Source organism: Dendrobates tinctorius, unplaced genomic scaffold (genome assembly GCF_039654945.1).
Source record: "Dendrobates tinctorius isolate UK_male_01 unplaced genomic scaffold, ASM3965494v1 ptg000060l, whole genome shotgun sequence".
Classification (NCBI taxonomy): domain Eukaryota; kingdom Metazoa; phylum Chordata; class Amphibia; order Anura; family Dendrobatidae; genus Dendrobates; species Dendrobates tinctorius.
The window spans coordinates 22013089-22029099 of NW_027361728.1; the positions used below are offsets into that span (position 1 = coordinate 22013089).

Below are 16011 nucleotides of genomic sequence, written 5' to 3' on the forward strand. Positions count from 1 at the left end.
ACTGTGGCTTAGGGACTTATTCTATCTGCATGGTATTTCTGACCGCGTGTACCAGCTCGTCCGTATCCTCCAGTCTGAATAGGTACTTCCTGCTCTGATCCTGTCTATCCCCCAGGATCTCGCCTTCTTCCTCCTGGTCTGAGTCCCGGAAATCGGATTCCTCGCTAGGGCTCGCTTCTGATACTGGGTCTGGTTCCCACCTTGGACGCTTGCGACTTGGCCCAAGGCTGGGGGACTGACGCCGGGCTGTAGAGGCCTGAATCTCTTCCCTTATCAGCGACCTCATTTCGGAAAGGAGAGATGGCCGTTCCTCGCCTATGACCCTGGAGGTACAGGGACCGCATAGGGTCTTGCTATAGGTGTCTGGCAGCTTTGCTCTGCACACCGGACATCTGACCGATTTGGAGGTGGCTTTTGCCGGGTCCTTCCCCGAGGGGGACTCTGCCGGGATTCCCTTTTCCTAATAACATAAGGGGCACCTAATCAGATCTGGGCTGTGGGGATGGGTGGGGAGGGTGGTCTGCGCTATGCGCACTTACCCCTCCACCAGCTGCAGCGTTGCCTTCCATCCTGCTCCAGGCTCGACCAATGCAGTCACACAGCCTAGAACGACCTGTGGCGACTCTGGAGAGCACTGTGGTCCAGGAGCGCGTGCGCCCTGGATTTGAAACCGGGGTCTGACGTCACCGGATGTGACGCTGGTAAGCCGCGCCTCCATTTCCTGCCGGGCTTCTGCGCGCGACCGCGCTCGTTTCCCCGGTGCCGCCGCCTGCAGGGAGCCCCGCCTGCTATGGCGTTCCGCTGGAGGCCCGTCGGCGCCGTCCTGCGGGTACTCGGCCCGCCGCGGGGCCCGGCCCGCCTGGCAGCCCCGATTGTGCCCTCTTCTGTCGGTGCCCGCTCTGCCAGCCGCCTACGGGGAGCCGACCCGTCCTGGAGCCGAGAGCCCCCCACGGGGAGGAACGGCTCCCTCCAGGAGCGTCGTCCTGCTCCTGGCCTTTGGAGCCGAGGGACTCCCCATCGGGGAGTTTCGGCCCCGGGACCTCTTGACAGGGGAAGGATTGGACTGGCTGCACGATCCCCTGAGCCCCTCCGGTAAGCTCTCGTGTGTCCCTCCGTGCAGGGACAGGAAAAACACTGAGGGAAAGGGGGTGGGACATGACCTTTTAACCTCTCGTGTGCTTTCCTGTCCCTGTAAGGAGGAGGAGGACGTCCTCCATGGTGCTGTCAGGTGGACGTCCTGGAAAATAACGTTTATACAACTTCTACAATCCCCAGGCCTAGTGTCATGGTCAAGTGAGGATGCCCAAAAACAAGCATTCTGACTTCTGAATGTTATCACATCTGGCAAGGTAAATACACAAGTTAAAATGCATCATCGCTACAGTCTGCATGAAATATATTCACACTGAAGCGATGCTGCAGGTTACAAATCATATGTGTATTCAGCAGCCCAGTTTTGATATATATTGATTATACTAGGCCTGGGTATTGTACATATGATGTGTATTTTACCCATCATTTCCTCAGTTTATTCAACACACACTGAATAGAGGGTGTGGTTAATTACAAGGTATATCTACAAATTCCTGGGCTGGTATCACAAAAAGGAGGATGGAAGAACAGACCATCCTCAAGTCAGTTTTTATCATACCTGCCAAGGTGACAATAGATATGCCTTGCACTCAACACCATCCTCTATTTAGTCTTTGCAAGTTTGTCAAACTGCAGAGAATGGTGGTGAACATACAAGTTATGTTTGTTTTGTTGACAACACATATGTCCTTGAACCACACAAGAAACATGTGTAGTGGAGATATGAGTGGCCAAAGAAACAGTATATGGCGCTGTGTGTGTACGGCGCAGTGTGTGTAGTCGGCGATAAAGACATTAATGAAACATTATTATGGGAAACCATAATTTCACTTTTATTTTAAAGAAAAAAAAAATAAATTATTTTTTCCCTCGTTTGGGAGAACTAGGTATCACGTTTGGGGTCTGCAGTACCGACGACAGACTAACAGTGGACGCAGGTGTTGTAGGTGAAGGGGCTACAAAAGTGGTGGGGGAAGGGAGGTCACTGATGGAAAGGGAGGTAGACAAACTATGAGGAGAGGGGGCGGAACACTGACAGTTTTCGGCCCTTTTTTGGTCGCTTGGACTGCCTGACCCTCCTTGTGCCCAATGCCTGCCGTGAATCCTGTGCAGGCATCAAAGTTGGAGAAAATATTGAATGGGGGTCCCCTGTTTGCTGCAGTTGTGGCTGCTGTTGCTGCGGATGTTTTTGCTGCTGTTGCCATGGCTGTGACTGCTGCTGCTGTTGTGGGTGCTGCTGAGGCGGCTGCTGCTCAGTGGTGGCGGTGGCAGTGCTCATCCTTACAGGAGGACTGGTGGCGGCAGTGCTGGTCCATGTTTGTGGGGTGGTGGAGGCAGGGCTAACATGTCGGAAGGGTTGGCGGCAGGGCTGTTCCACGTCGGAGTAGTGGTCACAGTGCCAGTGTTCCAAGCAGGCGTGTGGCTGGTGGCGGTGCTCCAAACAGGAGCAGCGCTTGCCATGGTGGTGGCGGTGAGGTGACCAGCAGCACTCAGACTGTGGTGCTGTAATGGTGGCTATCAAGTTTTTGCATAGAGGTGGCCGTGCAATGGTATGCAGCAGAAGTCGGTACTGTGGTGAAGCGAGTCAGTGGTGGCACAGGTGGGAATGACACCACTGACTGCTGCACGTACTGATTCTGCTGCATAGCCTGCAAGTAAGCAGTGTTGCAGGCCTGCAACACACTCAGCTGTTGCTCAGGACTAAGGTGTTCCGCCATGCCCGTTCGATTTTACTAAAAAAATGGTGCGCTGGTCTGTTGAGGTCGGCCTCCAGACGGTCAAGGCGCTGTTCAACAGAGTTGAAGCGGTGTTCCATTTGGTTAAAACCTTTTTCCACGAGGGAAAAACTGCTTTCAACTCTGTCTGACAGCGACTTGAGGCTGGCATGAAAGGCCTCACTCAAGTGCATGAACTTGGGCAAGACAGGCCTGTCCAAGGACCTCTGCAGCTGGCGGGTAGTGCCCGCATAACCAGTGGCAGAGACCTGGGACAGGGGAACACCTGATTGGCCAGCTTCCTGGTCACCAGCTGTCTGTGTGGCTGACCTGCAAGGTGCTTCCTGGCTGTCGGATGGCTGGGATGGGTCCGAGGTCGATCGATGAAGGTCCGCTCCAGGGACAGGTTGCTGCTCCAGGTGCTGTTGAAAGAAAAAAAAAAAAAAAGAAATTACTGTAATGCATTGACATGAAGCATTAGCTGTGGAAGAGAAAAGCATTGATAACCACCAAATAAAATAAGTAAAAAAAAAAAAAATACGCTCTGGTGGCAAGGAGCGGTCTCAGGAACTCCAAATTGCGATGGTACTGGTATTTGGTTCTGATCCTTGCCGATGACCCACTGCGAACCTGTCCCTCAGCATGACCATCAGTGTTGAAGCGGTCCTTCATCGAGCGCTATCGGGTTCTGACTTTGTTCACTGTTGTGAAACAAAACAAAACAAAAAAAAAAAAAATAGTATGATGCAATATATATTCATCAATACAATACCCAAAGCGTTCACTGTTGATCCTGATATTACTGGTGTGTTTACACATAATAAATAATACATTTTATTTCTATAGCGCCGACATATTCCGCAGCACTTTACATTTCAGAGGGGACTTGTACAGACATTAGACATTACAGCATAACAATAATCACATAGATCATAACAGATACCAAGAGGAATGAGGGCCCTGCTCGCAAGCTTAAAATCTATGAGGAAAAAAAGGGAGACACGAAAGGTGGGTGGTAACAGTTGCCCTGATTGTATGGACCAGCCATAAGTGTGTAACAGTACAGACGCAGAGGGCTAATGGATGCATAAAGCATGTGGGAACATGATGTGGGGAACCTGGTTATGGTAAAAACTTTTGGCTGTGCCACATAGGGATAGATTAGGTTAATGTGTTGAAGCGGTAGGCCAGTCTGAATAAATGAGTTTTCAGGGCACGCTTAAAAAAGTGGGGATTGGGGACTAATCGTATTGACCTGGGAAGTGCATTCCAAAGAAATGGCGCAGCACGTGTATAGTCTTGGAGATGGGAGTGGGAGGTTCCGATTGAGGATGCTAACCTCAGGTCATCAGCAGAACGGAGGGCGTGGGTAGGGTGGTATACTGAAACAAGGGAGGAGATGTAGGGTGGTGCTGAGGCATGAAGAGCTTAGTGGGTGAGGCTAATAAGTTTGTACTGGATTCTGGAGTGGATGGGTAGCCAGTGTAGTGACTGGCACAAGGTAGAGGCATCGGTGTAACGATTGGCGAGGAATATGATCCTGGCAGCAGCATTCAAGAAAGATTGGAGGGGGGAGAGTTTGGTAAGAGGGAGACCGATTAGAAGAGAGTTACAATAGTCGAGACCAGAATGAATAAGAGAAACAGTAAGAGTTTTTGCGGAGTCAAAAGTAAGAAAAGGTCGAATTCTAGAAATATTTTTGAAGTGCAGATAACAAGAGCGAGCCAGTGATCGTATATGGGGGACAAAGCAAAGCTCGGAGTCAAGTATGACACCAAGACAGCGGGCATGTTGCTGGGGAGTAATAGTGGAACCACACACGGAAATGGCAATGTCGGGTATAGGTACATTAGTAGCGGGAGGAAACACAAGGAGTACAGTCTTTGAGAGGTTCAGTTTCAGATATAGTGAGGACATGATGTTAGACACAGCGTTTAGACAATCGCCGGTGTTTTCTAGAAAGGCTGGCTTGATGTCAAGAGAAGCGTAAAATTGGGTGTCGTCAGCATAGAAATGGTACTGGAAAACAAATCTACTGATTGTATACTGCCCCAATTGGTCAAACTAAGAGAAGAGGAGGGGGCCTAGGACTGATCCTTGAGGAACCCCAACAGTAAGGGGAAGATGAGGAGGAGGAGCCAGCAAAAGATACAGTAAAGGAGCGGTCAGAGATATAGGAGGAGAACCAAGAGAACAGTGTCCTTGAGGCCAATGGAATGGAGCATAGTGAGGAGGAGCAGATGATCCACAGTGTCAAATGCTGCAGAGAGATCCTAGAGAATTAGCATGGAGTAATGACCATTTGATTTAGCTGTTAGTAGATCAATAGAGACTTTAGTGAGGGCAGTTTCAGTAGAGTGTAAAGAGCGGAAACCGGATTGGAGAGGGTCGAGAAGAGAGTTATCAGAGATAGCGGATAAGACAGGAGTGGACCAGGCGTTCCAGGAGTTTAGATATGAAGGGAAGATTAGAGACAGGTCTATAGTTAGCGGCACAGTTTTGGTCGAGGGATGGTTTTTTAAGTAGTGGATGTATGACGGCATGCTTAAATGAGGAGGGAAAGATACCAGAAGAGAGAGAGAGAGAGAGGTTAAATATTTTAGTTAGGTGAGGGGTGATAGCAGGGGAAAGGGGCTGAAGTAGATGTGATGGAAATGGGTCACTGGTGCAAGTGGTTGGGCGAGAAGATGCAAGGAGCCTGCTTACTTCTTCTGTGACTGGTTCAAAATCAGAGAGTGAGCTAGATGCAGTGGGGGAGGGAGGACAGTGCATGGTATGAGGTGATTGGGAGATAATTTCCTATCTGATCTGGTCAATTTTTTCTTTGAAGTAATTGGCCAGATCGTCAGCTCGAAGCTTCGTGGTTGGGGCCTGTACTCTTGGGTTGAGTAGAGAATGAAAAGTGTCAAAGAGACGTTTAGAGTTATTGGACAGTGAGGTGATGAGGGTGTTAAAATAGGTTTGTTTTGAGAGGTGAAGGGCAGTGTTGTATGCTCGAAGCATAAACTTAGAATGGATGAAGTCTTCGGGTAAGTTGGATTTTCTCCACAGATATTCGGCGCACCTGGAGCACCGCTGCAGGAAACGTGTTTGCAGGGTGTGCCAGGGTTGTCGCCGTCTGTGTTGTGGTGTTCTATGTATAGGAGGTGCAACTTCATCCAGGACACTTTGAAGTGTTTCATTGTAATGCTTCAATGCAGAATCAGGACATGAGAGGGCGGAGATAGGGGCCAATGAAGACTGCAAGATCTTCAGAAGTTTTTCTGGGTGTTAACCCCTTCCTGACATCAGACGTACTATCCCGTCCATGGGACCCGGGCCCCTATGCCCATGGACGGGATAGTACGTCTACCGCGATCAGCGGCGCCCACGTTGTGAGCGCCGCTGAGCGCAGCCGGGTGTCAGCTGATTATCACAGCTGACACCCGGCACAATGTGTCAGGGGCGGTCACGGACCGCCCCCGACACGTTAACCCCTTGCACACCGCGATCAAACATGATCGCGGTGTACCGGGGTTAAAGGGAAGCATCGGCAGGGAGGGGGCTCCCTCAGTGCTTCCCTGAGCCCCCCACGGCAGCGCAATGTGCAGCGCTGCTGCCGGGGGCTCCTTTCCTGCAGGCCCCCGAATCCAAGATGGCGACGGGGGCCTGCAGGAAGCTGGCTTCCTCAGTGCCTGCAAAGCGCAGGCATGAGGAAGCCTTGTGCACTGCCTGTGACAGATCGCTGATCTGTCACAGTGATCTGTGATGTGACAGATCAGCGATCTGTCACAGAACAGTGATGTCCCACCTGGGACTATTTAATAAAGTAAAAAAAAAATAAAAAAAAGTTAAAATTTAAAAAAAAAAAAATCGCCAAATAAATTACAAAAAAAAAAAAAAAAAATTGCCCCAAATAAATCCATTTTTTGAAAATAAAAAAAAACAATAAAAGTACACATATTAGGTATTGCCGCGTCCGTAACGACCCGCCCTATAAAACTGTCCCATTAGTTAACCCCTTTAGCGAACCCCTTAAAAAATAAAAATAAAAAACGAAGCAAAAAAGTATTAAGTTACGTACCGGTAACGGTATTTTTCGGAAGCCCATGACAGCACCACGAGAGAGGGGATCCGCCCTTTAGGAACAGGAAACCTACAGATACAAAAAGGGCGGCACCTCTCCCACGCATCAGTTGGTTTACAGAGCTTGAGAGGCTACCATGGTTAGTACACAACATATAATATATACAACCTATCTACCCTATATAGCAGAAATATATATATATTTTTTTACACCATCTCCCACATACCGTAAATTGTGGACAATCTTCTAAAGGAGTGCACCCCTATATGTGAACAAGGGAGGGAACTAAGGGTGCTGTCATGGGCTTCCGAAAAATACCGTTACCGGTACGTAACTTAATACTTTATTCGGACTCCCATGACAGCACCACGAGAGAATTAGAGATGTAAACTAATTTAGGGCGGGACTACAGCCTGCAGCACCCTTAGCCCGAAGGTGAGATCTGAAGAGGCACCCATATCTAATCGATAGTGGTTAAAAAAGGTGGAAGGAGATGACCAGGTGGCCGCCTTACATATCTGATCAATTGACACTCCAGATCTTTCTGCCCAAGATGATGCCATGGCACGAGTGGAATGCGCCCTCAGGTTCTGCGGAGCCGGACCTCCACCTGCTGTGTAGGCAAGAGAGATAGCCTCCCTAATCCACCTTGCTAATGTGCGTTTCGATACCCTACAACCTTTCCTGGGACCTTGGAAGGATAGGAATAATGCATTCTCCTTCTTCCAAGGATCCGTGGCTGCTAAATATTTAAGTAAGCATCTCCTAATATCTAATGCCTGAAGTTTTTGCTCCTTAGGGTTGGTCGGATTAGGGAGGAAGGAAGGCAGAACTATCTCTTGTGTCCTGTGAAATTGTGATGCTACCTTGGGAAGGTATGCTGGATCTGGCCTTAGGATTACTCTATCCTGTAAGAACTCTGTGTAAGGGGGCAATCTGGAAAGTGCCTGTATGTCGCTCACTCTACGTGCGGATGTTATCGCCACTAGAAAAGCTGCCTTAAGAGATATAATCTTTAATGAGGCCGAATCCAGAGGTTCAAATGGTTTTTCTGTCAAGGCCGTAAGGACTAAATTTAAGTCCCAAGGTACACATCTGTCTTTGTGTATGGGTCTCGATCTAGCCGCTGCTTTGATGAACCTTGCTACCCAATAGTTATTGGCAATATCACATGCAAACAAGGCCCCTAAGGCTGAAACTTGTACTTTTAATGTACTTGTGGAGAGACCCAATTCGAGACCCTTCTGGAGAAATTCCAGAATATGTTTCGTGGGAATTCCGTCTCTGGCGTCAAACTGAAAGGTGGACAGGAATCGCTCCAGGTCCTAGCATAAATGTTAGTGGTAGTCAATTTCCTGCTTTTTAGGAGGGTATCAATTAACTTCTTGGAGAACCCTCTATCCTCTAACAGTGACCTTTCAAAGACCACGCCGTCAAATGGAGTCTCGCTACTTGTGGGTGGCTGACTGGCCCCTGGTAGAGGAGATCCGGAAGGTTCGGCAGCACCCAGGGATCGCATACAGACATGGTCCTCAACCATGCAAACCAGGTCCTCCTGGGCCAAAAGGGGGCAATTAATATGACTCTTGCCCGATCTTCCCTGATCTTCCTTACTACCAGAGGTAGAAGATTTAATGGCGGGAAGGCGTATGCCAGAGAAAAGTTCCATCTTATCAGGAGGGCGTCCACTGCTAGTGGATTTTCCCTGGGATTCAGAGAGCAGAACGATTTTTCTTTTCTGTTTTCTCTGGTGGCAAAGAGGTCTACCTCTGGCCGACCCCATCTGCGGACAATCTGGTGGTAAATATCCCTGTTCAAAGCCCATTCTCCTTGCTTTAGAGCCTTGCGGCTTAGAAAGTCTGCCTTTACGTTGTCTTTTCCTCTGATGTGGAGCGCCGTCAAAGATAGAAAACTTCCCTCTGCTATTTGAAGGAGACGTTCTGTTGTCCGCATCAGGGCGTCGGAGCGGGTTCCACCTTGGTGGTTGATATATGCTACCGCTACCTGGTTGTCCGAGAGTATCCTCACGTGATGGCCCTGTAGGTACATAATGAGTTTTTTGACTGCCTGCTCTATCGCCAATAGCTCTCTTTGGTTGGATGAGATCTCCGTATCCGAATCCCACTGTCCCTGTACCACTATGTCCCCCATATGGGCCCCCCAACCGAAGGGACTAGCGTCTGTGGTTATAACACGGGTTATCTGCGTTATCCAGGGCACCCCTGAGGCTAGGTTCTCATCATCGAGCCACCATCTAAGCGATGTGACAGTCGAGGGGCTTAGCAACAGTTGACCTTGTAGGGAGTGTCTTAAGGCCCTGCTATTAAATCCTTCTGAAGGGCTCTAGTATGGAATTGTGCCCACCTAACTGCTGGGATGCATGAGGTTAGAGATCCCAACAGGGACATGGCCTGTCTGAGGGTCATAGAAGGATTATCAACCGCCCGAAGAACCTGCTGCTGTATCTTTTGCATTTTATCCAATGGCAACAGACACTGCTGAGTTTCTGAATTTAATAGTAAGCCTAGAAACTTTTGTATTTTTGAGGGCTGGAGTCGGGATTTCTCGTAGTTTAATATCCATCCGAGATTTTCTAACCTGGACTTAGCTCTATCTGGGATGTACAATGGCCCCCTGATTTTCCTACAATTAAAAAATCATCCAAATATGGAACAATCAGGATGTCCACCTCCCGTAAATGCGCCATCACTTCGGCCACTATCTTTGTAAATACCCGGGGCGCTGCTGAGAGACCAAAGGGAAGGGCTCTATATTGATAATGACGGACTGTGCCGTCTATTGAAACCGCCACCCTCAGGAACTGCTGGAAGTCTGCATGGATAGGTACATGATAGTACGCATCTTTCAAATCTATGACTGCCATAAAACACCCTTTAAACAATATTTTTATTGTCGTATTGATGGACTCCATCTTAAAAGTACAGTTCACCAAAAATGTATTAAGGAAACGTAAGTTAATGATCGTTCTAAATGTCTTATCAGGTTTTTGGATCAGGAATAAGGGAGAGTAGAACCCTCTTCCTCTCTCAGCTTCCGGAACCTCTATCAAGACGTTTTTCTGGCATAGGCTCAATACCTCCGCTTCTAAAGCTGCTTGTTCAAGGGGTGAAGATCTTAAAGGAGTGGATTTAAAGGTATCCCGCGGGACCTGGGTAAACTCCAATCTAAGCCCGGTGGATATTACATTGCGCACCCAGTCACTATTTGTAATCTGTGACCATGCCGGAAGGAAGGATGATAGTCTACCTCCCACGGGAATTGCTAGTCATTGATTCTGTCTCTTTTGATCTCTAGACGAGCGTCTAAACATGTAGCCCGTACCTCTTCTCCTTCTATCTTCCCATCTGGGACGGTCTCTAGTAGGCGAAGAATTGGGCCTTCTCCCCAGACGGAATCTCCTTCTACCAAATGGGCATCGGTAGGATGTAGGCCAGAGATTTGGGAATTTTTTCTTGTCGTCCCCAGCCTTCTCAAGCAGTTCGTCCAGGACTGCGCCGAACAAATATTCCCCCTCACACGGAATAGTACAAAGCTTCGCCCTGGTCTGAATGTCTCCCTGCCAGCACTTTAGCCACAGGGCTCTACGAGCCGCATTAGAGAGACCTGCTGCTCTGGCTGCCATTCTTACTGCATCCGCCGAGGCATCTGCTAGGAAGGCTGCTCCCTCTTGGATTGTTGGTAGGGCCCCAAGAATTGTTTGTCTTGACGTACCCTGTTTTAATTGTGACTCCAACTGGTCCAACCAGACCATCATGGACCTGGCTGTGCATGTTGACGCCACTGCTGGTCTTAAGGAACCGGCTGCCATCTCCCAAGTATTCTTAAGGAAGGTGTCTGCCTTCCTGTCTAGGGGATCTTTAAGGGATCCCATGTCCTCAAAGGGCAGCGAGGATCTTTTCGATGCCTTTGCAATGGCCGCATCTAATTTGGGGGCCTTGTCCCAAGTATTTACTGCCGGATCGTCGAAGGGATATCTGCGTTTGAGGGCTGGTGGTAGCGACCCTCTTTTATCCGTTTTTTTTCCACTCTCTGTGGATTAGATCCTGGATCTTCTGATTTAACGGGAAGACTCTATGCTTCCTCTGCTCCAGCCCCCTGAACATGACATCCTGCATGGATAATTGGGGCTTAGGCTCCTCTACTTCCATTGTCCCTCTGACTGCTTTGACCAGCTTGTCTACCCGGTCAAGAGGCAGACAAAACCGCCCAGAGTCCTCTTCTCCTGAGGAGGACGAGGGAGATGAAGCCTGGGAGTCTCTACTTCTCCTCCATTCTGCCGAGGAATCGGACTCCACCGGGACCCCGCCCTTTATAGTTTCCGGCTGGGACAGTGACTCCTTCATTTCTGCCCTAACAATGTCTCTCAAACTCGCTGCTACCGCGGGCGACTCTTCCGCCACTGTCTGCTGAATACAGGGGGGGCACAATCTTTTGGGGCATGAGTCCGGTAATGGGCATGCACAGAGTGCGCATTCCCTGTGTTTAGTTTTACCTGAAGCCTTCTTCCCCTAGAATAAAGCACAGAAGGGGGGCCCAGTCACTGAGTGAACTTTCACGAAGATCACTTACCAGTGCCACTATCAAGTACCGGAGGATGAGGGGGATTCTTCTCAGACGATGCTCCTGTCTGCTTAGAGGAGCTTTTATGGCTGGACTGGTCATTTCGTCCCGCACGTTCACTGTCACGTGACTCTTTCTTTTTCTGCTTGACCTGCCGAAGGTCATCCAGGGGCGGCAGAGATGTTTGTCGCTGCTGCCGTCGTTGCTGCTGCCGCCGCTGCCGCTCCTGCTCGCTCTCCATTACTGCTCGCAATAATGTGGCCAAGGCAAGGCACCCTGCCCGGGTCCTGCCTATATACCCCTCCTCCGGACAGCAGTATGCGTGCCGCGCCCCTCCCCCCCTAATAGGGCTCCTTCCCCAGCTGGCGCCGCACGGGGCCGGAGAGCCGACGCTCATCGACGTTTGCGATGGGCGCCGCCATCTTGTTTTTCTCGCGCATGCGCAGTGGCGCCGCCGACCCGGAAGCACCTCCTCCGGCCGCCCCCTGACGTCACCGCGACCCCGCCCGACCGGAAGTCACGCGGGACGCCCGGGAGCTTCGGGATGCCGCGCTCCCCGGTCGCAGCGTCCCCCGCAGCGGGCCGGCCACCGCACCAGCGCCGCCGGATCCGGGGCCCCCGGGGGGAAACATACTCACCGGCGGCGGCCTTTATTCTGGAGTCGGACATCCTCCGGACGCCGCTCCCTGCTGACTACGCCACCGCCGTGCTACCCATCCTGGGCCACCGTGGCGTCTTCCAGGGATCCGCACCAGGCCGAGGTAGGAGACCCCCCCGCTACCTGTATCGGCCGGCCGGCCTGGGATCCTGGTCTTCTGTAGGATCCCGTCCCTTCAGGAACAGGAAACCAACTGATGCGTGGGAGAGGTGCCGCCCTTTTTGTATCTGTAGGTTTCCTGTTCCTAAAGGGCGGATCCCCTCTCTCGTGGTGCTGTCATGGGAGTCCGAATAAATAATGATTATCATACCGCCAAACAAAAAGTGTAAACGCGCGATCAAAAAGACGCATATAAATATCCATGGTACCGCTGAAAACGTCATCTTGTCCCGCAAAAAACGAGCCGCCACACAGCATCATCAGCGAAAAAATAAAAAAGTTATAGCTCGCAGAATAAAGCGATGCAAAAATAATTATTTTTTATATAAAATAGTTTTCATTGCATAAAAGCGCCAAAACATAAAAAAACGACCTAAATGAGGTATCGCTGTAACCGTACTGACCCGAAGAATAAAACCGCTTTATCAATTTTACCGCACGCGGAACGGTGTAAACGCACCCCCCAAAAGAAATTCATGAAACGCTGGTTTTTGTTCATTCTGCGTCCCATAAATCGGAATAAAAAGCGATCAAAAAATGTCACGTGCCCGAAAATGGTACCAATAAAAACGTCAACTCGTCCCGCAAAAAATAAGACCTCACATGACTCGGTGGGTCAAAATACGGAAAAATTATAGCTCTCAATATGTGGTGATGCAAAAACTATTTTTACAATAAAAAGCGTCTTTTAGCGTGCGACAGCCGCCAAACATAAAAACCGCCATAAATAGTAAATCAAACCCCCCGTTATCACCCCCTTAGTTAGGGAAAAATAATAAAATAAAAAAAATGTATTTATTTCCATTTTTCCATTACGGTTAGGGTTAGGGTAGGGTTAGGGCTAGGGTTAGGGCTGAGATTACGGTTAGGGGTGTGTTGGGGCTCGGGTTGGAGTTAGAATTGGGGGTTTCCACTGTTTGGGCACATCAGTGGCTCTCCAAATGCAACATGGCGTCTGATTTCAATTCCAGCCAATTCTGAGTTGAAAAAGTCAAATGGTGCTCCTTCCCTTCCAAGCTCTGACAAAACAGTGTTTTACCCCCACATGTAGGGTATCAGCCTACTCAGGACAAATTGCAAAACAATTTTTGGGGTCCAATTTCTCCTGTTACCCTTAGGAAAATAAAAAATTGGGGGCAAAAATATCATTTTTGTGGAAAAAATGATTTTTTTTATTTTCACGTCCGAGCGTTATAAACTTCTGTGAAGCACTTGGGGGTTCAAAGTGCTCACCACACATCTAGATAAGTTCCGTGGGGGGGTCTAGTGTCCAAAATGGGGTCACTTGTGGGGAGTTTCAATAGTTTAGGTACATCAGGGGCTTTCCAAACGCACATGACACCCGCAGACCATTCCATCAAAGTCTGCATTCTAAAACCTCACTGCTTCCCTTCCGAGCCCCGACGTGTGTCCATACAGTAGTTTTCTCCCACATATGGGGTGTCAGCATACTCAGGACAAATTGAACAACTTTTGGGGTCCAATTTCTCCTGGTACCCTTGGGAAAATAAAAAAAACGGTGACTAAAAGATCATGTTTGTGGAAAAAATACGAATTTTTTATTTTCACGCCCGGGCGTTATAAACTTCTGTGAAGCACTGGGGGGTTCAAAGTGCTCACCACACATCTAGAGAAGTTCCTTGGGGGGTCTAGTTTACAAACTGGTGTCATTTGTGGGGGGTTTCCACTGTTTAGGTACATCAGGGGTTTTCCAATCGCGACATGGTGTCCGATCTCAATTCCAGCCAAAAACGTCAAATGGCGCTGCTTCCCTTCCGAGCTCTGCCATGCGCCCAAATAGTGGTTTACCCCCACATGTGGGGTATCAGCGTACTCAGGACAAATTGCACAATAACTTTTAGTGTCCTGTTACCCTTGGGAAAATAAAAATTGGGGTGAAACGATCATTTTTGTGGAAAAAATATGATTTTTTAATTGTACCGCTGTACGTTATAAACTTCTGTAAAGCCCTTGTGGGTTCAAAGTTCTCACCACATATCTAGATAAGTTCCTTGGGGGGTCTAGTTTCCAAAATGGGGTCACTTGTAGGGGGGTTTCCACTGTTTAGGTACATCAGGGACTCTCCAAACGTGACATGGCGTCCGATCTGAATTCCAGACAATTTTGCATTGAAAAAGTCAAACGGCGCTCCTTCCATTCTGAGCTCTGCCATGCGCCGAAACAGTCGTTCCCCCCCACATATCAGGTATCAGCGTACTCAGGACAAATTGCACAATAACTTTTGCAGTCCAATTTCTCCTGTTACCCTTGGTAAAATAAAAAAAATTGAACCTGAAGTACTTTTTTTGTGAAAAAAAGTTAGATGTTCATTTTTTTTTTAAATATTCAAAAAAATTCCTGTGACGCACCTAAAGGGTTAATAAACTTCTTGAATGTGATTTTGAACACCTTAAGGGGTGCAGTTTTTAGAATGGTGTCACTTTTGGGTATTTTCTATCATATAGACCCCTCAAAGTGGCTTCAAATGTGATGTGGTCCGTAAAAATAAAATGGTGTTGTAAAAATGAGAAATCGCTGGTCAACTTTTAACCCTTATAACGTCCTAACAAAAAAAAATTTTGGTTCCAAAATTGTGCTGATGTTAAGTAAACATGTGGGAAATGTTAGTTATCAAGTTTTTTGGGTGCCATATCTCTGTGATTTAAGGGCATAAAAATTCAAAGTTGGAAAATTGCGAAATTTTCAAAACTCGCCAAATTTCCGTTTTTCTCACAAATAAACGCAAGTTATTTGAATGAAATTTTACCACTAACATGAAATACAATATGTCACGAGAAAACATTGTCAGAATCACCGGGATCCATGGAAGCGTTCCAGAGTTATGACCTTATAAAGGTACAGTGGTCAGAATTGTAAAAATTGGCCCGGTCATGAACGTGCAAACCACCCTTGGGGGTGAAGGGGTTAATGGCCTGTATGTTTCTATAAATATGGACAGTGGGGGTGACCTGAGCAGCCTGGCAGTTCTTGATAGAGAATGAAAGAAGGTTGTGGTCAGAGAGCGGGAGAGGGGAGTTTGCAAAATCATCCACTGCACAAAGCCGAGAGAAGACAAAGTCGAGGGAGTTTCCGCCTTCATTCATTGGAGAATTACAGTAGTAGAATATATCTATGAGTAAACACATCGGTAGCATCAGTAAAAACAGTCAATGCAGCATAATTGAGCTATACAATACCCAAAGCATTCACTGTTGATCCTGATATTAGGCTAAGTGCACACGTACCGGAACTCTCGCGGAAATTACCGCGAGAATTCCGGAATTCCAGTCCGCGGGAAAATCGCATTTTAAATTCCCGCGATTTTCCCGCGGAAAAACTAGCATTTTGCAAGCGTAATTAGCTTGCAGAATGCTAGCATTTTCCAAGCGATCTGTAGCATCGCTTGGAGAACTGATTGACAGATTGACGAGTGTGACCAACTTTTTACTACTGAGGCCGCCTATGCAGCATCAGTAGTAAAAGATAGAATGTAAAAAAAAAAAAAACGGTGTTATTCTCACCCTCCGACTTCCCGCGCATCCGTTCCCAGTAATCCTTTGCGAAAATGCCCGCGATGACGTCAGTTCTCGCGGGATCGCGACGTCTCGCGGTAATTCGCGATGACGTCGCGCGAATGACCGCGAGACTTCGCGATCCCGCGAGAACGGACGTCATCGCGAGCATTTTCGCAAAGGACTACTGGGACCGGAGCGTGAAGAGAAGCAGGAAGGCTGCGCGGG

The 16011-nt window shown here is 48.5% G+C and overlaps 1 protein-coding gene and 1 long non-coding RNA gene across 2 annotated transcripts in view; one reads left to right on the forward strand and one right to left on the reverse strand.

Moving 5' to 3' along the window:
- Positions 1-16011, forward strand: part of CCDC39 (coiled-coil domain 39 molecular ruler complex subunit) — a 147373-nt gene that overhangs the window by 107934 nt on the left and 23428 nt on the right. The gene's annotated exons all lie outside the window — the stretch shown is intronic.
- Positions 1899-13805, reverse strand: LOC141092534 (uncharacterized). The gene is made up of 2 exons (XR_012232829.1): positions 3349-13805; positions 1899-3229 (listed from the first exon to the last, which is right to left on the reverse strand). It is a non-coding gene; the product is annotated as an uncharacterized lncRNA (long non-coding RNA).